The following is a 23,614-nucleotide window of genomic DNA, read 5'->3' on the forward strand; positions in this document are numbered from 1 at the left end:
ACAATGCTGAAGAATGATGTATATTGTCTCTCTTTGCACTGTGACAGTGTTTTTGTTATATTTTTCCATCTCTTTCTTATGCAGTTCGAACACAATATGTATGTAAAATTTTACTTACTGGAAAATATTGTTGATTCTTATAAAATATAGCAAGTTTGGCTTATTAAATTATTCACATATATATATTCTACTCTGACAAAACTAAGTCTTATTTTATTTTTAAAAACAGAACAAGTCATCCTTATTTTAAACCATAAAAACTAATAAGGCATAATTTCACCAAGAAATTGCATATTTCTTTTGTAATTAATGACCTCTGCGAGTATAGATTTGCCAATATTGCTAATATGCAGCTAATTGTAGGTATTTTAAAATAAGGTTGTTTATAAAATTCTAATAAAACAGAAATAGTGTATTCAAAATTATGCAATTTTTCTGAGCATAATTCCTTTTCTCTCATATTTATTAGAAGAATATTTTTATATTTGACTTCAGAAAGGTTTCATGAATAACAAACAATTTATGCAGCAGACATATATCGCCTACCTCCTGTGTGTCGGACTCTAAAAGTAGTGTGAGCAGGGAAGAAGGAGAAAATGACCCAGGCCTTCCTCTTTTGGGGTCACTGCAGGCTGTCCTTCTGGCTTACTTCTTGCTTTGTGCTCAGGAATCACTCCACATACCATGTTAGGCATTGAACTTATTGACTGTGTCCAAGGGAAGACCCCTATCTGCTGCACTCTCTCTCATGCCCCCAAGACCTTCTTCTTTTTGTACTTGCCGCCCCACACTAGAGAAATAGATCTGAAACCTCAGATACTGTTCTTAAATGCAGCACTGCAATGAGTACATCCTGAGCTGTAGTTAGCAGCGAGCTGGATACCAGTATAAGCTTAGAGACGGTATAAAGAGCTCAAGTGTGTACAGATGAGACCCAGCCTTGACTTTGCTCACTGTCATAGCCCCAATGCTTAATACAATAAATACTTAATACATAATAAGTACTTCATAAACAGTTTCCATTGAGCGAATATGTGCTATAAAAGATGAGTTTTAAGACATTCAGACAGGGACCAGAGAGATAGTACGGCACTTGTCTCTATGCAGCCAATCTGAATTTTGCTCTTTAACATCACATATAGTCCCCTGAGGCTGAAACAATACCACAGCGGGTAGGGCGTTTGCCTTGCATGTGGCCAACGCTGCCTACCCAAGTTTGATTCCTTCACCCCTCTCAGAGAACCCAGCAAGGTGTCAAGAGTATCTCGCCCGCATGGCAAAGCCTCGCAAGCTACCCATGATGTATTCAATATGCCAAACACAGTAACAAGTCTCACAATGTTACTGCTCTCGCTAGAGCAAATCGATGAACAACGGGAAGACAGTGACAGTGATAGTCCCCTGAGTACCACCAAGAATGATCAGAATGGTCCCTGAGCAGAAAGACATGAGATGAGCAAGTCATGAGAACTGCCAGGTGTGTAATAAAATAAAATTAAATCATTTATAAAATCAAGGCAGATATAGGATGAAGAAGCATTCCAGACAAGGAAATTAATCTAAGCACCTAGGTCAGAAAGAGATGATTTCAGTGAGGAAAATTATTACTGATACTTAATCTTTTTTAGAATATTGTGCTGTCAAAGCACTTCCACTAGCTGGAATTTTAGTAAATTAATTTCCACTACTTGCTTTGAAATTAATTGCTCTTACCACTTGCCTTTCTCTGATTGTCTCCTCTGTACTCTTATCAAGTTAATTCTTTGAAAATAAGAGTTCCCTTCATTATTTGGGATTTCACAGGAAATTTATATGGACTCTGTCACCCACCCCAAAAGTCAGCTTATCTTCTCTCTAATCAGTATATTGTAATATTATGTACCACACACATACATAATAAGTAACAACAATAACTTTAAGTGGCATGAATTGGTAACCATTAATGAACAAATTCACACAGCATATCCAGCTTCAGGAAAATCTCTCAGTTGTAGTACACGTAACATTTTATGTACCTAAATTGGCATTAGGCATTTTTCCATCTATTATCTCCTTTAATCACCTTTGATATCTTTGTATTCAGATACCATAATTAACATCTTATTTTATATGAAAAAGTTAAGGCTAGAGAAACTAAGTGACATTCAATATCACCTTGCCAACAAGGAAAGGAGCCATATTCTGTTATGGAAATATTCCTGGTAGTATCTTATTGGTGCCCTTTACCTACTCATTTCACTCATTTTCTGAAGACAGATGGGTGAGTATCAATGAGTAGAAAGAAATCATCTTTCAAAATACATGCTTTGAACGATGGTGGAAAGAAGGTGCTACATCCAATACATCACTATATGAGCTCATTATTTTTGGCATGTGGTTAGCCAATTACCCAAAATTCCAGAGGTTTTCATTGTTCTGCTTCATAATGTTTGCTCCTTTATCAAAGATTAAGTGTTGTGAAGGTGTGTCTGGATTTTCAATTCTATTTCATTGATGTTGAGAGTCTGAATTCATTCTTCATGTCTTCATGTTGTGTTAGTATGTGTTTTAGTTTTAAAAATGTATATATTAAGATGCTGACAATTTTAGGATTACCAATTTAGATGCTTACAATTTGGCATTAGATGATAGGGTGTTTTCCTTGCATGCAGCCAACATTGCTGACCCGAGTTCGATTCCTCCGTCCCTCTCGGAGAGCCCGGCAAGCTACTGGGAGTATCTCGCCCGCAGGGCAAAACCTGCTACTTGTGACATATTTGATATGCCAAACATAGTAACAAGTCTCACAAAGTTACTGGGACCGCTCGAGCAAATCGATGAACAATGGGAGGACAGTGACAGTGACAGTGACAATTTAGCATTAAAAATATTAAAATATTGAATTAGTTCCTTTAATCACCTTTTGTCATGCAGTAGTTTTGTTGCTAATTGCACTTAAGTACAATGTCAATTTTATGAAAATTTAAAGACTTAACGTTTTTATATAACCTTAGTTTAATTTCATTTGGCAGATAAGTATAATTAGTATATTAGATTGTCAATGAAAGTCAGCCAAATAGTTCTTAACTGTTCAAATTTACCAATTAAATCAGCATAAATGTTAAGATTTTTACTTTTTCAAGGTTTTACATGTATATTTTTAAACATACTGGTTGGGGACATTCCTGGCAGTGCTCAAGAGCTGTGGGTCATTTCCAATGGTGCTCCAGAGACATGAGGTTAGTCCTAGGGCTTCCCATATGCAAAGTATTTGTTCTACCTCTTGAGCTATATCACCAGATTTATATTGCCTTGTAGTCATAGTTTCCTGAGAACTGTTGACTGGAAATTCTTAGATTTTTTTTAATAGAAATAACATTGAATTTTGAATTAGGCAGATTCCGACTGCAAATCTGCCATTGAGTGTCTGGAAGACTATCTTTGATTTCACGCATCTGTTGTGGTGTTAGACATCTCACATGGACAAGTGAAGTCAATTGAGTCTAACTAGGATGGTGTGTGTGTGTGTGTGTGTGTGTGTGTGTGTGTCTTTGGTAACACACAGATTGTTTTGTTTTGTTACTTTCTTGTATGTTGTTATTTACATTTATTTTGACTTTATTAAGCAAGTTAAGAGATCTTCCTTTATTTCTAAATTAGAATGAGTGTGAGAGTATATACTGCTCTCCTACTCTCATTTCTTGTTTAGCCATCAGGATAAATTCATGACATTATAAAATCATCTAGATTTTTTTCCTATAGGACTCTAAGAGAAAATATTCCTTTATTTTGTTTTGGCTTTTTTTGTGGGGGGTCATACCCGGTGATACACACAGGTTACTCCTGGCTCTGCACTCAGGAATCACTCCTGGCAGTGCTTGGAGGACCATATGGGATGCCGGAGATTGAGCCAGGTTGGCTGCATACAAGGCAAACCCCCTACCCGCTGTATTATTGCTCCCGTCCCCTCTTTCCTATTATTTTAAGCTAAACAGTTTGTTGTTCTTTAATATAGTGTAAATTTACCTGCTTTGTGCAATAAGTAAATTTCAGTGCTTACTGTGCTTATCACAGGAATAGCTGATGAAAATGATGAGAATGCCAGAGATTCCATCACTGATATTTGAAGTAGAACTTCAGTCTGACTCGAGTAGAACAAATTTTATTGCTTTGATATTGTTGGTGCTTCAAATGTTCACAGATCCTTCTCACTAGCCAGATTTTTGCATCTCTATTTTACTTTCTTTAAGCTAGAAAGTTGAACCTCAGAGAGATTAACTGACTTGTTCAACAACTCACAAATAATTTTTTGCAAGATCCAAGAGCAGAAGTTGGGTTATCTATCACTATTTATTTTGGTATTGTGATGTTATTTAAATGATTCTGTTATCTCTTTTTTAGTAATAAAGATGCATTTTCTTTTGAGGTAAAAAATGTCATAAACATTATAACAGCAGTGAAATTGCATTTACTTTAAAATAGCAACACACATACTAAATATCTAATGAAGTTAAAGGCTTGGAAATGCAAATATCCACACTTACATATAATTATTTATTACTAGATTTTAAGGAATATTTAAATCAATAATGTCAATTAGCATAAATTATTAAAATAAAATTTGAAGGCACAAGAGTATATACCATGCACAGATGAATAATTCTCACATTATGTACTTAAATTTGAGAACAGGGAACACTTCAAGCCTCAGTATATTTTATTACCTAGAAGCAAAAGATATAAAAGTGGTCATTACTTACTATGATGCTTTAGTTGATAGATAATGATACAGCTATCTAAAAGAATAAGTCAAACTAAAAGTTAACAGCAATTTATAAAATGAATCTTCATTTGACATAAATCCTTTAGTGATATACATTGCTTTTTCTGTATATTTTTCTAATTTATATTAATTAGACTCCAAGGTCTTCAGATAATTAATTCTTTAATTATATTCATTTATGTGAGAAGTTATTTAATAGATTTCAATTTTTTAGGACTTTAAATAGTGTAGGGCTAAAAATTAAAAAAAGTTTAAATTCGCTTATTAAGCATAGTAGTTAATTATCTGAGATGTTCACAATAATAAATATATTTGGAAAATGTGCCAAGCATCAAGAAACTTCAATAGTAGACGTGTAATATTTTAAAACTACTATTGGAAAATGTAGTTTTAAAGTTACAATATATTATAGCAATTGAAAGTACTTTAAAACTCTGAAAAATTTTCTCTGGTAATAAGTAAACAAATAAATGACAAAGAATAAAAATTAAAAAAAATCAGTGCAGACACTCTCTCAGTCTAATACTTCATATATTTTTCTGGATTTCTCCAATATAATTTTTTACATTAATTATAATTTTCAATAACTTCAAATAACTTGGAACTTTGATATTATTTGTTTACCTGAGAAATTTTCCTTTACTGAAAAATATTTAAAAATTTTCAACAATAGAGTTATGATATGAGTGGATCATATGATGGTATTTAAGATATTATTTTTCCATTTTCAGTTGAAAATAGAAAGTGTCAACTTCTAAATATTTTTAAGTTGCTTGTAAGGGGTTGGGAGAGAGTCAGATCAAAAGCCAAAGATTGCTCTTTCTTGTTCCATTTTATGATTCTTTGTGAATAACTCTACTAGGAACAGAGGTTGGTGCATGTCATTAGCCTCTTTCAGGCTAAGAGAAATCCAGGAAAATGTGAATATAGTGTTTGTTGTTATACCAGGGAGACATATGTTGTAGGCCCTGTGAATCAAAGGGTATTCTCTCTTTGATCCTGTTTTTAATAAACGAATCATTAAAGTTCACTATTTTTAAAAATTTTCTTCTCTGAAAATGTTCTCTGATTTAAAGAGTCCAACTTTTTAGACTGGAAGAAAAAGTAGCCTGCAATCAGAAAAATTCCACAGAATTCAGAAAAAACTCTGTCTGATTCTCATGAGAGAATCAGACAGAGTATATATATATACTGCAAAGACAATTATAAAATCCTAAAAACTGTATTCTTTCTGTCTAATTTGTTTGATTTTTCCATATATGCTGCACAGTATGTGGCTAAGATGAAGTCTATTGCAGGCTTAAAAAATAAATACCTGGGGGAACACTTTTATTCTTTCATATTACTCCTAGAATTACTGATGACACCTCATATTCTTTAGCTCATTCTTTTCCTACCCACCTTCTGGCAGTCTTGAAGTCATTATTTTTGATCTTCCTTGAAAATTGTCTGAGTCATAGTGAGCTCCGAAGTGTTTGGTGTCTGATGATTTGGAGTGTTTTGGAGTTTCAGGTTGAATTGGAAACCTCTTTGAATACCTCTCACAGGCCTTGTCATGACACTTTAAATAGTCATCCAGAACCAGTCACCAAAAATACCTGACTTGATTCTAACTTGTTCATCTACATTGAGAGAGAAAAGAGGAAAAAGGGTGTGAGGGACCTGAACTTTTGCATTCTAAAATAATATAGTGTTAGTACATTAGTATTAGTAATATAAAAGTTTACATGGCACGGTTTCAATGGGGTTAAAGTTGATGGTGGTAATGTGTAGTCACTGTACCCCAGCACTTCCAAGTGCACAGTGATGCCATCAATGTTTTTATGTTGTCAGTTCATGTTCCCTTCCCCATTTCCCCACCTGCCCTTCTCCCCGGTGTTTGGCAATATGAGTTTTGTGATTCAAGGTCAAAGTTTGTCATTGCGAACAGTGTATATTCCCCGTGTTCTCCTCTTTAGTTCCCATGGGTGAGTGAGATCACCCTTTATCTGTCATTATTTATGTACGTGAGTTTGCTCTGCATGATACCTTTCAGTTCTAGCTGTGCTGTAGGACACTGCATGGTTTTATGGTTTTCTTCCAGCTACGTAGTACTGCATTGTATATTTATAACAACATTTTTTTATTCCTTCATTCATCTGTTGTTAAACATTGAGTGCTGCAAAAGCGATTATGCGTACATTTTTTAATGTGATTTTTTTGTGTTTGGAACATAGATATCAAGTAGTAGAATTGCTGAGTCATATGGAAATTTTATTCTTACCTTTTGGGAGATGGCTCTACTGCTTTCCACAGAAACAGAAACAGATACCATTTCCACTCACTGTGAGTGAGGGTTCCTTTTCATCATATTCCTACCAACAATAGTTTCCAGTCTTTTGATACAAGTTATTCTCAGTGGTGTGAGATGATATTTTATTGTTATTTTGATTTGTATTTCCTTGGTAATTAATGAGTAAAAACACTTTTAAATAGACCTATTTGCCTTTGGGAAAATGTCTGCTTATCTTCCCTTTCAGTTTTTTAATTGTGTTACTGAATTTTTTGAAGTTGCTTTCATGATTGCTTTATATATCTTGGATAATAACCCTTTATCTGATATATTTTGTGCTATACACTCTTCTGTTCAGTAGGTTATATATCTTTTTGTTTTAGCTCAAATTATTTGTCATATAAAACCTTTTTAAGTTGATATAGTTATACTTGTTTTTTTTTATTTTTCTTGGTCTCCAAAGTCAAATCATTAAAGACAAATTTAATATCCATATCCTATTGGATTTCTGCTTTTTTTTTGCTGTATTCTTAAGAATCTGGTCTAGATTCTGGCTATTGTAAAGAGTGCTGCAATGAACAAACAATTGCAGATGTCACTTCGACTATACCTTTTTGCCTCTCTGGGATATATTCCCAGGAGTGCTATAGCTGGGTCAAATGGGAGATCGAATTCTAATTTTTTGAGAATCGTCCATACTGTTTTCCAAAAGGGTTGGATCAGCCTGCATTCCCACCAGCAGTGAAGGAGGGTCCCTTTCTCGCCACATCCGCACCAGCACCTGTTGCTTTTGTTCTTGTGGATGTGGGCCAGTCTCTGTGGTGTGAAATGATATCTCATTGTTGTTTTGATCTGCATCTCTCTGATGATTAGTGATGTAGAGCATTTTCTCATGTGCCTTTTTGCCATTCGGATTTCTTCTTTGCGAAAGTTTCTGTTCATTTCCTCGCCCCATTTTTTGATGGGGTTGGGTGATTTCTTCTTGTGTAGTTTAACCAGTACCTTGTATATCCTTGAAATCAACCCCTTGTCGGATGTGTATTTGGTGAATATTCTTTCCCATTCTGTAGGCTGTCTTTGTATTTTGGTCACTGTTTCTTTTGAGGTGCAGAAGCTTCTTAGTTCCATGACTTGAAGGCCAGCCACATGTGCTAGGTGAGAAGGAAGCTCAGATAGAGAAGAGAGCACCAAATAAAGGGTGTTGTGAAGACCCTCCCAGGGTGGGAGAGACATGCTAAAAGTGGTCTATAGACCAAACATGATTGCCACTCAATGCCTCTCTGGCAAAACACAGTACCCAAAAGAAGAAAGAGAGAACAGGGGGGAATGCCCTGCCACAGCGGCAGGGTGGGACGGGGGGGGGGGAGATGGGGGGTGGGAGGGATGCTAGGACCCATGGTGGGGGAGGATGGGCACTGGTGGAGGGATGGGTACTTGATCATTGTATAACTGAAACCCAAGCACAAAAATTTATAAGTCTATAAGTGTACTTCATGGTGTTTCACTAATAAAAAAAAATGATTAAAAAAAAAGAATGAAATGATGTCGCGTGGCCACACTAGTGGCCACGTGGTTTTGAAAAAAAAAAGAATCTGGTCTAATTTCAGGATCTTTAATCTACTTTGAATTTGATTTTGTGAATGATGAGAGAAAAAGTTTCTCTTTCCCCCTCTTCTCCCTCTCCTCCCCTCTCCTCTCCTTTTCTATCCTCTCCCCTCCTTCCCTCCCCTTTTCCCACTTTCTCTTCCCTTCCCTTCTCCTCTCCCCTCAGCTACCTTCCTTTCCATTTCTCCTCTTTTCCCTTCATTTTCCCATTCTTCTCCCTTTCCTCTTCCCTTTCACATTCCTCTATTTCCCCTTTTCTTCCCTTTCCCTTTTCTTGTCCTTCCTTCCTTCCTTCCTTCCTTCCTTCCTTCCTTCCTTCCTTCCTTCCTTCCTTCCTTCCTCCCTCCCTCCCTCCCTTCCTTCCTGCCTTCCTGCCTTCCTGCCTTCCTTCCTCTCTTCCTCCTTTCTTCTCCTCTTCCTCATCCTCCTTATTCCTCCTACTCTCTCTTCCTTCCTTCCTTCCTTCCTTCCTTCCTTCCTTCCTTCCTTCCTTCCTTCCTTCCTTCCTTCCTTCCTTCCTTCTGCCTTCTTTCCATCCTGTCTTCCTGCCTTTCTTCCTCTCTTCCTCCTCCTTCTTCTTCTCTTCCTCATCGTCCTTCTTCTTCCTCTCACTATCTCCTCCTCTCCCCCCTTCTCCCTCTTCCTCCTGTTATTCCCCCCTGCCCTACCCTGAGTTTTTTTTAATATTCACAACACCATTTGTTAAAGAGCCTTTCCTTGCTCTACCTGATCATCCGATTTCTTTGTCATAGGTCAACTGTTCATAAATCTTAGGATTTGTCTCTGGAATTTCATTTTATTCATGCCATCTGTATGAATCGATCTTTATTCCTGTATCATACAGTTTTAATTACTATAGTAAAATATGAAGTCGGGAAAAAGAATACTATATTTTCACAGAAGTTTTTTTTGACATTGTATTTGATCCCATATTTTAATAATATGCCATCTAGTTTCCAAATGATGTCATTTATCAAAATTTTCTTTAAAGATTAATTTATACCTCCTTGGAATTGTGGGACATAAATATATTTGATGTGATTCATATTTCCATGGCTTTGTGGATATTTGAATTGTGTCTCAGCAAATAATCTGTGAATAGACCGTCTGCACTGGTGAAGTATGTGTATTTGGTTTTTGGAGCATGAGAGTTCTATCATCTATTTTTCCATTTCTTCAAATTCTCCATTTAGTGCTCTGGTTTCTTTGTTGTTTCTTTCTTTCAATTTGGTTCATCTTTCTTAAGTTGATAGTGGGTTAGTAAAGAATCCCTCTGCTATTGTGTTGATCATTGGATCACATCAGGTCTGTTACCAGTTACTCTATAAACTTTGTTGTCACTTCACTCAGCACATATATCTTTATAAAAATTAAATACTCTTTATCTAATGCTATTATTATCTACTATTTGATGTCCGTCTCTATCTCATTTTCCCATTTCCACGAATATTATTTGGTTTGATACAAGTATGGACATCTCTGCTTGTTTTAGTTTGACATTAACCTGTATGATTATTTTCCATAATTTCAATGAAACCGTGTTTATTGTCAGAGTTCAAGTCTGTCTCTCATAAGCTGAAGAAGGTCATTTATTTCTGATCTATTCCTGAATTCTGTGACTTTTTATGGGAGAGTAAATCCATTCATATTTAGAGAAATTTGTGATGTGAGAATATGTGATCCTGTAGTTACACAGAGTTTGGCTGCTTATGCCTTTTGACTTTGCAAATATAAGGCCATTCAGAATTCCCAGCAGAGCTAGTTTTGATGTTATCTGATCTTTGAGAATTATTTCATGCTTTTTCAACCCTGAGTGATATCCTTGTGATTTAAAAAGTTTTGCTTGCGTTTCCTTTCATTTAATACTTTCTAAATATTATCTTATCCTTTTTATTGCTTGTAGAGTTTCATAGAAAAATATGTTTTCCCATTGTGTATGAGATATTTTTTCCTTCTCTCAGGCTGATTTAAGGAATCTGCTGAGACTTGCTTCAGTTGAATTCTTTTAATTCTAATTTGAATGAGTGATACCAAATTTTTAAGACTCTCTTCAAGTGTATTTATTCTTTTCAAATGTCTTTTTCAGGTCATTGAACATTGATAAGAGTATGTTCTGAAGTTTTCAACTGGAATTAAAATGTCCAGTGTAGTAGGGTTCTTCTTGGATTTTGACCCCCTCTCTGTTGACATAGCTCTTCTGTGGCTGTTTTCTCCCATTGTCCGCAGGGTGTGACTCCAGATCCTTGTTACTCTGGGGCCTCTCCCTTCAGTAGATGTGGTTCCATTTGCTCCCTAAAGCTCTGAAGCTACTGGTAGTCGAGGCAGACACAGGTGTGTAGGGATACATTTTGGGTTCCTGTTGTCCTGGGTCTCATGCCACTGAACTATTGGTGGCTATTGGAGTCTTGACTGAAGCCAGAGAAATTCATTAAAAATATTAGAAGCAACCAAAGCACAAAGTAGTTGAATTGAAGTTCTTTTCTCTATAAGTGATAATCACCATCTTATCTCAGGAAAACTACTTTTGATGAAATGGAAGAAAAAATGCATTTTTAGGCAATATTTATTTATTTCTAAATTTTTTTGTAAGATTATCCCCTAATTCTCTAGAGAAAAATCTAGGTTCTTATCCAAAGTTGGGGCTTTGGATGTTCTTATAAACAAGTCTAGGTTTGCTTGGGGCTTAAAACAAAACTGAACTTCATTAGACATTAGGATTTAAAGAGAGACGTTGGACGGGACTCCAAAGGCGACTTTAATTATAAGTTCCTTGTGGTTTCATGCCTCAAATTTTCTCCAAGTCCTCACTATTATGTGTTGAAATTTAATACTTCATCTAGCAATGTCATAAAAAATATTTTTCTACTCTGTGATCTCTACATCTTGACTTCTACACAGATTTCCTGTGTAATCCAGCTTGCTGATTACCCACTGTCTCTTGTCAATCATACATAATTAGCACATTACTTTCTAAAAATTATTGGATTATAAACCTTAAAATACCTAAAATGAGCCATGCATCTTTGGCAAATTTTCTAAGACCATACTCTCAGTGTTATTTGAGACTCCCTAGATAGGTTTTTTTTACCATACCAATTATATAGAATTATATTTTTCTTGTTAGGTGCTTTTTAAATTTTACCATCAAACTGATATGGTAGGGCCAGAGAGTTACAGGGGCTAAGGCTCGTGCCTTACTGCTGGCTGACCTTGTTCCATATTGATCACCACTTGGTCACCTGAACACTGCTAGTCATGGTCCTGGGAGTAGCTGAGAATTTGCAGAATGGCCCAGGAAATCCAGGCACCAGGGTCCTGCACATCACTGCATCCTCGGGCTCCACACTCAGCCTCTAATCTATTAGACTTAGAATGCCAGGAGTGGCCTTCAGGTCTCTTGAATACTGATTGGGAATAGCCCAAAATAAATTAATTAATGCATTAAAATACTGAAAATATGAGCATACTTTTTATTGAGGTATCTACGTAATATATGCATCCTAAATTCTAGATAATATCAACATTAACAGATTAAATTGGCCTTGGAGCCCTCTTCCATGTCACCTACCGCCGCTTCTATCCCCCACCCTTCATCCCCTCCCCCCCAGCCACTGTTTGAGCACTCCATTAGAATGAAGAGCTAGTACGAAGCACCCATAGGCCAACCCTTATGCCACCCTTTGTCTCCATCGGAAAAGCCATTCTTAGGTCCCCTGCCCATGTGCAGGGTCCATTTATCCTCAAACTTTGCCCCTAAAACAACAGGAACATCTTTCAGACTTCCCATAAGTGCACAGCCACTAATAGAGTGTTCTGGTGGAAGATTAGATGGGAGTAAGGCCCAAAGGTACATTTAATCTGTTCATGTTGATATTATTCAGAATTTACAATGTATTTAGTGTATAGATGTCTAAGTAAAACATAAATGTATATTTCAATTACTTTAATGTATTTATTTATTTGGGGGTCTTTTATCTCTAAGTCACAGTATTTGATAAGTAGCCCAATCTATCTCTCAGATTTCAGTTTTATGTAATACAACAATTTTGTTGGTGGTGGTGCTTTTTTTGTTGTTGCTTTGTCTATTGTTTCTTTTTGTTTTGTTTATGTTGGCTGATTTCTCTTTAAATGTTACCCACTTTTATATAACTTTTAGTATACAGCAGCTGTATTATCATTTAGCAGTATTGTTTATATAACAAATAATTATATAGCAATTCATTTAATAACAATATTATTATTTATTAAGTAACAAAGTTATTACTTAACAATAAATAATTTTAATCACTTTGTAGTGTTTGAAGGCTATTTCTGGTTCAAGGTTCATAATACAATATTTAGTGTCAAGGATCAAAGCGGGTTTTGTCACATGCAAGGTCATTGCTCTACCCACATACCGTCACTCTAGTCTCATGATAACCATTTTCAAAATTTTTTATTTTTCTTCTCTTTTGACTGAAGCTATAGTACAGCAGGTAAGGCATTTGCCTTGCACGTGGCCAACCCAGGTTTGATTCCTCCGTTCCTCTTGGAGAGCTGGGCAAGCTGTCAAGAGTATCCCGCCCTCACAGCAAAGCCTGGCAAGCTCTCTATGAGGTACTCGATAAGTCAAAAACAGTAACAACAAGTCTCACAATAGAGACGTTACTGGTGCTTGCTCGAGCAAATAGATAAACAACGGAAGAACAGTGCCACAGTGCTACAGTGCTACATTAATATCATCTAGAAAATTTACCTGTTTGTTTGATATCAGCTTCATATGGAGATGATTATAGTTTAGACCGAAGTCAGAATTTTTATGTCCTTATGATCTGTTGCTCTTAACAATCCTTACCAGCAAATAGGTGTTTCTTTCTATAGCTTTTAGGATCAAAGGTATAATAATCAGCTCATTTCATGCTGGGTTAGTCAAATATAAATCAAAATCTACAAAGTTAGTTTTTAGAAATGTTAGTGCTATTTGAAAATCAGGATACAATTGGTTCAAAGTTCTACCTACATCTCTGTAGCTATTCTATTCTCCAAATGTATGTCTGTATTATTTAAGTGCAGTTTCTTCTAAAGACACTTAACAGGGTAACTTCTCCACATTTTTTTCTTTATCTTTTAAAACCACTACCACTGAATTTATTTTTAAAATAATATACTTTATAATAACCTTAAATAGATGAATTTTAGACTTTTGGGTTTGATATCCCTTATAAAAGATATAGTTCAAGTTATACATTCCTCTTCTATAACTTTCCAATGCAAAATATAATAAATCTACTAATAGATAAGATTTATGGGCAGACAGCTCACAAAAGTAGAATCTAGATTCCTTGATATATTAGAAAGAACATTTTGTATCTCTATTAGAGATTAAGTTAGCTTGATCTTCTAAAATTTCTCATTTTAAATCCATTTTATATAAGTATAATTCCAAGTCAAAGAGACTGAGTAGGAAAGCCTCTGGTTTTTCAGTTATCTCTTTGCTGGGCATATTTGGAATTCAATTATATAGATTTCTATTTCTTAGTTGGGAACCGGACATCATAATTAAATTATCCTATATTACATAATATTTCTGAAAATAAACATTTGCCTCTCATGAAAAGAGGAGACAAAATCAAAAGTATTCTGTGAATGTGTAATCTTTTATTATAGCCAGAAAATTTTAAAGCATCTATTGTCTTTCTTCTAAAAATAATAGGAAAGGTAAAAACTTCAGTTACATTGGTATATAAGAAAAACATCAATCTGAGTAATTTATCAGTACTATAGTTAATATATATTCATTGGAGAAGAATCTTTCATTTTATGTTAATCCCGAAGAGAGCTAGAAAAATAGTGTAGCAGGTAGAGTTTGCCTTGCATGTGGTCTACTCAGACTTGATTCCCAGTGCCAAATGTCATCCCCTGAGTTCCACTGGGAGTAATCCCTAATCAGTTGTGACCTAACACAAGATGAAAGAAAGAAAGAAAGAAAGAAAGAAAGAAAGAAAGAAAGAAAGAAAGAAAGAAGGAAGGAAGGAAGGAAGGAAGGAAGGAAGGAAGGAGAAAGAAAGAAAGAAAGAAAGAAAGAAAGAAAGAAAGAAAGAAAGAAAGAAAGAAAGAAAGAAAGAAAGAGAAACCCCCCAATAAACCTCATAGCAAATGACTAGTCACCCTTCTGTAAAAAACAACTAGGTCTTCTGGAGTGAATATAAAATTTGATTTGATTCACTCATGATCTGAAACTTGCAGTGAGACTGCATATCATGGTGAAGGAACACCAGTATGTTTATTTAATGGGTCAATAGTATGACAAATTATTGCTAAGTGATTCATCATGTGGCAGATTCCAAGGAACATAATAGCAAATGATGTGTTAGTATGGTATATATTCTATATTTAAGTGTTATTGAAGTTTTGTAAAATGCCAAACAGGAAATTTTGATTATTCTGTAGTTATATTCCTCAATTTGGGGTTGATTATGCTTGCATGATGATATGCTGGCGGATCTTCTTTACATGATGCTCACTAAGAAACTTCTGTGAAATGGGGCTGTCCCACTGGGCACAAAGTGACCCTTGAAACATTCCTATTAGAATGATTTTGTCATCAGAGACATAGATTCTAGGTACAGCTTTTGTGTCTAACGTGGCCTGGAAACTGAAGTGGGACGAGAGATACAGTGGGGAGGAAGGGTCAGGTGGGTATCAAATATTAATACCAGGGGACTCAAGGAAGTGTCTACTATTTTAGTCTGTGATCAGTTAGAAGTGTTGACATCCAAATCCTTACTACGTAAAATTACATTCTTATTTTGAGCCTTTTATATTTTCTGGGCTTTCATTGAAGAGTTCTTATTTATATGGATGTTTTAAATCTTGTATTACTGACAGGATATTTCATTGCTACTAAGTGAGGGAAGAAGCAAGGAATGAAAATTACATTATGAATAATATGACATTTGTGATGCAAGAATAGTGATTAGAAGCGTTTAACCAAATACTGTTGAAAATCACTTGAATTAGTTTTTCTCCTGTGTTCTTATAATAATTTCTATGGTGTATGGTTTTAGAAATTTATAGAAAATAATTAGTTCCTAAGATAAGATAGTGTGCTGATAAGGAATATGACAGAAAGTCAAATTTGTCTAACCAAAATGCTTTACTCTAATACAGATATGTATTTTTATTATCTGTGTCTTTTTTTTCAACCCGAAGTAGATCTATTTTTGAGTTCTTTGACTAAAATATCTGTGTATACCATAAATAAATTACCAATTGATACTCTTTCATCAACTGTTTTATTAGGGTTGAGGAACCAGAAAGATAGTACAGAGTGTGGGGTGCTTACCTTGCACGTGTACAGCCTGGGTTTTATCTATATGGAGACATCCCATATGGTCCTCTGAGCACTGCCAGGTGTATTCCTGAGTGCAGAGCTGAGCATCGCTGGGTGTTACACACACACACACACACACACACACACACACACACACACATAGCCTAAACATAAGACTTGAATGATTGGAGCCAATGAATATCATGAATAGCATTCCAAAATATTTTCTCTTACCTGTAATTTCTCTGATCTCATGAAAGGATGTTTTAGGCTATAACACTGAACCTTTCTTTTTGTACAATTTCAGGAAATTGCTTTCTTTTCTCAAAATGATAGCTTCCTTATCTCCCCCATACATTCCTCCTAGGAGATTGTCATTTATTCCCAAAGGTTTAAAAGTATCAATTTTTATCTAAGTTACCATAGAAATTCCATGGATAATAACACAATGAATATGCAGATGACAAATACCAGTATCATACTGATGCAAAATTTACACTGGTCTTGATATATAAAATAAAAGGGCATCATCGAGTTTTACAGGAAAGGCAGTCAAATGAGACTGTGACCAACAAATTTTAATCCAGATCAGGTAAACCTGAATAGATAATTTCTGAGTCAATGGGTTCGATTAGAAACCAAAATAAAAATTATAAATCAATGAGTTATTTTTTTCTCCAAAATATTTCTAGACTCACTTGTCATTAAAATTTTGTCCATTATGATTTTTTATCTTCTTTAGCTTAGTGCATACATGCAAAAATTTCAGTATCATTGAACAACAACACTTTGGATACACAGACCTTATACCTACCCTTTTTTATCCTTTTGAAGGGAAAAATGGAATAAATAGCTTCATTATTATTTTAATTAAAGACAGCTTGGTAGGTGACAGGTGAGACATCTCCAAGAAGTATCTGAGAGTATGTGATGTGACAATATAGGTTTTTTTTTTTCTCTTAATCATTGGCTGGATAACCTAGTGACTCATACTGTTGAGGTCTAACCTTAGAAATTAAAGGCTTGAAAAGGCTTAGAATTCTGCTTTCTGCTGCCAGGCTTCCACCCTCTCCCTGAATTTGACAGGCTTCCAGAATCAGGTAATAGCTATTTTTAGTAGCAGAGCCATTGAAGAACAATAAATCATGTCCTTGTCATATGCCCTCACACATATTTGTTCAGTCAGATATAGGAGGAGATGGTCTATTATCAAGTCATGCAGAGTCCTGCAGGAAAAAAAATTTAGACAGAACTAAATAAAACTTTTAAATATGGCTTAGAATTTTTCAAAAAATTTATTTTAGGCATTCTGTTGTTTATAAAACGGTTAATGTTAGGGTTTTATGCAGCCCTTAGTAAAAATGGTGTCATGAAATTTGCTTATACACGGATGGACATGGAGAGTATCATGCTGAGTGAAATGAGTCAGAGGGAAAGAGACAGGTGTGGAATTATCACATTCATTTGCATGATATAAAAATAAAATTATAGTATTGAAAATTTTAAAGTCTATAAAATTATAGAATAATATCCAAAAACAAATGAGGGTTAGGAGAACTGGTTTATGGTAGGAAGCTTGCCATAATGGGTTGAAAGTTTGGGGAGTGCAGTTAGGAAAGAGAAGAGACTGCAGTGATAAAGGTACTTGGAAATGATCACTCTGGACAAGAACTGAGGGCCTAAACTGATAAACATGGTACCCTTTCATTAATGGAATTACAAACTATAGTGCCTAAAGAAAAGATGGCTTGGGTGGCAGTTGTTGAGTCCTGCAGACAAATCAGAGATGGGGCAGGAGGGGAACTGGGGTCATTGGTGGCAGGAAACATACACAGTTGAAGAGATGGGTGTTGGAACATCGTGAGACTGCAAATCATGGACAAATTTATAACTGTATATCTCATGGTGATCAATAAAAAAAGAAAACAAAGAAGTTGAAATGAGAGATTAGTGCAGACATGAATGATAATAAAGGTAAAGGCCCTCCCGTTGATCGTCGATTTGCTCGAGCGGGCCCAGTAACGTCTCCATTGGAGACTTTGTTGTTACTGTGTCTGGCATATCGAATACTCTCGGTAGCTTATATGAGATGATTATGGGCTGGGAAACAAGGATTGAATTTCAAGTTTGCTGATCTTTTGTAGTTTTGGGAGATTCAAGTGAAGGGGCTAGTGGACAGGTAGGACTATGGAACTAAAGTTTATAAAGTAGATGAGGGGTGGATTTAGAGATTCAGAAGTTATCAGTTCTTAGATTATGTAAGTAGATGATAAGTAAAATGAGATCATTCCAGGATAATATAAGGAAGAGAACAGCAGAATGAAAAAACTCGCTTCATGTACACAAGAGAGCATGGATGTATACATCATACACATGCACACATTCATAAAGTGACAACAGAAGAGAAGTCAATACTTTTTATCACAATGACACATTTTATATTTCCTTCCTAAGTAACAGGAGAACAGAACAGATTTGTGCTTCAGAAGTCAAGGAAGTAAAACATTTCAAGGAAGGGGCAGAAATAATAAATACAAAAAAGTCAAAATAAAAACCTAAGCATGAGTCAGAAAGGGGATGATTCTTGATTTTTGCCAGGGGAAACTTGAAAAAGATTTGAGATCTTACGGTGAGAGTAAGAATGAAATTTAAAAGCTGCTTACCAATATTTTCACTGGTTGAGAGAGAATGATTTAGCCACATAGAAGTTACAAAGCAAAGAACAGAGTTGGAATGAAATTTTAAGGTGAGCAAAGAAAGAATTTTTTTATGAGAACTAAAATAAGTTTTATAATCCTTTTGAAAAAAATTAGAAGTGGAGCCAGAAAGAGTAAGGTGTTTGCCTTGCATGTGGCTGACCAATCTCTAGTCAGGAGTGTTCCCTGATCACAGAGCCAGAAGTAAGCCCTGAGCTCTGCTAGGAACGCCCCCCCCCCCAAAAAAAAAAATAAGCAAGTAAATGACTAATGAGTAGTATGTGAAGTTTTATAAAACTGAAGTGCTATTGGGGCTGGAGAGACAGCACAGCGGGTAGGGCGTTTGCCTTGCACGCGGGCGACCTGGGTTCAATTCCCAGCATCCCATATGGACCCCTGAGCACCGCCAGGGTAATTCCTGAGTGCAGAGCCAGGAGTAACCCCTGTGCATCGTCGGGTGTGACCCTCCCCCCCCAAAAAAAAGAAAACTGAACTGCTGTTTATTGGAAATAGACATGCAGGGACAAGAGTACCACCCACTGAATTGCTTCCCTGAGCTCTGTAGTCCCCTGGAAATGCAGAACTATTTAATAACAATCATCGGGAGGATAACAGAGAAAAAAGCCTGCAAGATGGAAAAGGCCTGGAGAATAGTCATATCCTCTAAAGTAGAAAAGGAGTCAGAAAAACAGCTGAAGCCACCAAGACTGTGTTTTCTTTCCCACCCTCCTCCCTTCTCTCATACACCACACATACATGTGTGCATGGATACAAATATACATACATATACACAAATTCACACATGTACACATTTGGCTCTGTATCAGTTATTTGACCTTTACCAACTGCAGGAGCTGCTTTACATATTTGGTAAGCCTGTTTGTTTTCTTCACTGACCATCTTGAACTTGAAGTGTGCAGGATAGAGTTGGAAAAGGAAGCTGGAAATGAAGTGAGAAAAAGCAAAAACAAGATAAAAAAAAAGATGAACATAAGCTGGAATTTTAGGGCATAGATAGATATCAGTGTTAGTCCTCATCACATTTGCTCAGGACAGGAGCTTCTGCTGGTAAGGTATAAAAGTGTGTATAAAAACACAGTAAAGTTAGTCAGAAGGAGAGAGACACAAAATCTTTCTCATGTGGGGTATCATGAACAGAGCAGGAGAATAACAAATACCCAGTAGCACCAGGACCTGAGAGCTGATCTTATATGTGACATTTACTGTCCTGTGGCAACACTGTGTTAGAGGAGAGTGGACACTGGTGGAGGCCATGGTTCTGGACTGCCCTGTGCATGGAGCCCTACCAATAGCGGTTTGAGAAAACACAGTGTCGAAAATATTTATTTTTAAAGAAAAACACAGACATAGAATTTTAGACATTGTTTAGATTAGTCATGCCAACATGCTAAAATAGCCACTCACACACTCACAGTAGTAAAACTGCTTAATAAAAACACAAAAATAGGTAAATGCTAAAAGAAAGATTAAAGTCTTGAGTACTGAGTCATTTTGTCCTTCTTGAAAAAAATAAACTTACCAGAGATACTGTGACTCAGAAGTTTCAAGATTTCTTAGGAAGATGAATTTGTTTTATTAAGCAATGACATTCTGAATTTCTTTTTTTAAGTATATACAAAATATGAAGGAAAATCATCTTTTATAAAACTGAACTAAATGCCTTTAATTGAAATGTTTTATAATCACATGTATGAGATAATTATTTTCTACATGGGAATGAATTGTACCCAAAATACCAGCTGGGGATTTCATGGCTTCATCTGCATACTGAGATTAATTTGAAAGGAAAGATAAAATAACTTTTGTTATTGATGAGTTAAAAGCAAAAGGAAAAATTGCTTCGGGATGTGTTGAGTTTTCACGAAAATGGAACCGTCTTGTTGAAGAAGTAATATTCTTCACACAATTTGTTCAGGAAAACAAGGTATGATAAACTGTCCAATTTTCCTAGGTAAAATTATCTGTTTTACTTACAATAAATACATTAAAATTTTGACAGGATTCTGGAAGATTATTTCAAAGAAAATAGCTTAGTCACTTTGTAAATAGGTGGAACCGGGTACTTAAGTGGTACAAATGAAGTTAGCAGTGGCAGTGAGCCATTTACAAAACTGGCACAAGAACAAGAGTTAGAAAGTGAGATAGACTTCAGGGAACAACAGTGTATACAATTTATAATAAATATCTGTTCTTTGCCTAATTGCAGCACATCTTAAATATCAGCTGGAAAAACATTATCACATAAATCTGTTCACAAAAAAGGTTATAGATCTCATTCCAGCACATTCTCCAAAAGTGTGTGTGTGTATGTGTGTATATATATATATGATATGGTTCAATCCAACATACGTTCAGTGTGTAATATTTTATATACTTTACATATATGTTATATAATACACAAATACCCGGGGTGGCATGACTTCAATAGTTTATATCTATCACACATATACTGTTAGATATAACTTTGAGAGGACAGATAGATACATATCAATAAATCCAGTCCCCATCATTCTGCATGTTATTCAACCATCTAAAACCTAACATAGAAGACAGAGAACACATAATAGCTTCTGATTTTATTTCATAACCTTCTTCCTTTCTCGAAATAGCACTAAATAGCACTTCCATTATCCAGTTTCTCAAATTCAAGGCTTGTTAAATTTAATTCTGTTCCTTTTTTAAATTTAATTAATTAATTAAATTTTTAATTCAATGACCAGGTATTATAAAGTTATTCATGATTGCATCTCCAACACCAATTGCTTCCTTGGTGTCCACTTCTCTCCACCAATGTCCCAGTTTCTCTCTTCTACCTGAGACTGTGTCAATGACAGAAACTTTTTTCTTTTCCTTTCCTTTCCCTCCAGTTACACACCTGATCTATCAGCATATTCAGTGACTCTTTCTCTCTCTCTCTCTAAATATTTTACACATGTTTTATCTCCTCATCTCCTCTGCTGGCATCCTACCTAGTCTGCACTTCCATTGAATATTTAGCTTTACTGGGTTCCCTGCAACAGCTGCTCCAACTTGCTTGGAGAGAGCACATTTGCTTTCCTATAATCATCCACACAGCAGTCAGTAAGCTTCTGACAGTGCAATCTATATCATATTCTCTATGAAAAGTCTTCTGAAAGCTTGTTATACTCAAAGAAGAATCAAAGCTCCTTATACTGGCACACAGAATCTTGTGCGGTGTGATATTTTTCTATTTTTTGTCTTATCCCAGATCCTTTTCACTTTGCACACTTACTGTCCTGTACTTGCAAACAGTTACATGCTTTTTTCTTTATTTTGCTTACCTAAATTAAATCATCTCTTCTTGATGTGCTTTATCATCTATCACCACATGACTAACTCCTTATCAGCCAAACTCTCTCTACAAGTGTCTCTGGCAGTATTTCCATATCACCCATCCCACTTGATCTCTCTGTCTACCACTAACACCTTTCTGATGCTTCTCTACCTATATACATTCATTTAGCAGCTAGTCAGTTAGCCACCTGGCCATCTCTCTACTTGGACAGAGAAAAAAAGTTCCCAGAGGAACAGAGATTTTTCTGAATCTCTTTCCATTTAGCTTAGTTTTGTTTGGGATAGATACCTGTTATTGAAAAGGCTTTTTTCCCCTTTCTTTGTAGTCAAGGATCACTCCTAGTGGTGCTCAGCATAAAATATGTGGGTCAAGGGATCCAATTAGGCTTGTCTATACATAAGACAAGTGATTAACCCGTTTACTGGCTGTCCAGTCTTTTCTGGCTCTTGTTTAATGTTGCATCTCAGATACCTAGAAGGGTCTAATATAAATTGTATGCTGGATTCTAGTATTAAAGACCACGACAGATGGAGTAGCTGTAATATGCCATTTCAGAGGAAAGCAGAGAATGCTATATACTTTCAAAACATAGACTTTTAACCTTGTAATTAAGAATAATTTCTAGAAGAGGCGGTACCTAATTTGAACTTACTGATTAATAGATATACAGGAAAAATAAGGAAGTTAGTCTAGTAACATGATTATCAATGACAGATTTATATCTTTACATTTGCAAAATACCTGAGCCACATAGGCAAAGAAATAGATCTAACACATTTAGCCAGAGCTAGAAGCTCGGGCAGTATATGGAGAGAGAGAGAGAGAGAGAGACAGAGAGAGAGAGAGAGAGACAGAGAGAGAGAGAGAGGAGTTTAGAGAAATAAGTAAAAGGACAGGGAGGAAAGGAGGAGACAGAACTTGCACTACAATGACTGAGTGGCAAACTAGATCTGGTGATGAATATCTAGACTAGAGGTATGGTTGGACTAAATTAGAAAGGGATGAGGAAATTATGAGAGGCATAAATAGTACTATGAGTTGAAGAAAAGAAATCAGTGGGAAAAGCTATGTCAGATAACTCCAGCCTTCAAGACTTAGATGGATGACATTGTTATCATTAGAATAGAAGAGAAAGGGCTCACTAAAAGGATTCCTTCTTTTAGAGAAGGAGTAAAAAAAGAAGTTCAGCTGTATTTGTGTTTCCTCCCTACCCTAACTTTTAGAGTTTTAATGACTGGTACCACACACACTGAGTTTTAGTGTTTGCCAGAAGTCATGCATCTTAATTGAGCATACACACACTTGTCCACAGTGTGCCAGAGATTGCACTCTTTGTTGTGATGCTGACAATTAAAAATAAATCCATAGTTGCAGTGCTATGAGTGAACTCAAGGCCTCCTGCCAGTAAGGCAGGTGCTATAGGACCTCAGTTTTATCCCTGTTAATGTGAGATGTCTGTGAAGAATTCAGAAAGGTTTTTTGTTTGTTTGTTTGTTTGTTTGGGGGCCACATACAGCTCTGCTCAGGGCTTACTCCTGCCTCTGAACCCATGAATCACTCCTGGCCTGGTTCAGGAGACCATATGCGGTACTAGGGATTGAATCTGGTTCTACTGTGTACAAGGCAAGCA

At 35.9% G+C, this 23,614-nt stretch overlaps 1 protein-coding gene across 1 annotated transcript in view; it reads left to right on the plus strand.

The window, feature by feature from the left end:
• The window catches only part of ZMAT4 (zinc finger matrin-type 4), a 478,152-nt gene that overhangs the window by 413,024 nt on the left and 41,514 nt on the right, over positions 1-23,614 (plus strand). The window lies entirely within an intron of this gene.

Source organism: Sorex fumeus, unplaced genomic scaffold (genome assembly GCF_029834395.1).
Source record: "Sorex fumeus unplaced genomic scaffold, SorFum_2.1 ptg000033l, whole genome shotgun sequence".
Taxonomy (NCBI): Eukaryota; Metazoa; Chordata; class Mammalia; order Eulipotyphla; family Soricidae; genus Sorex; species Sorex fumeus.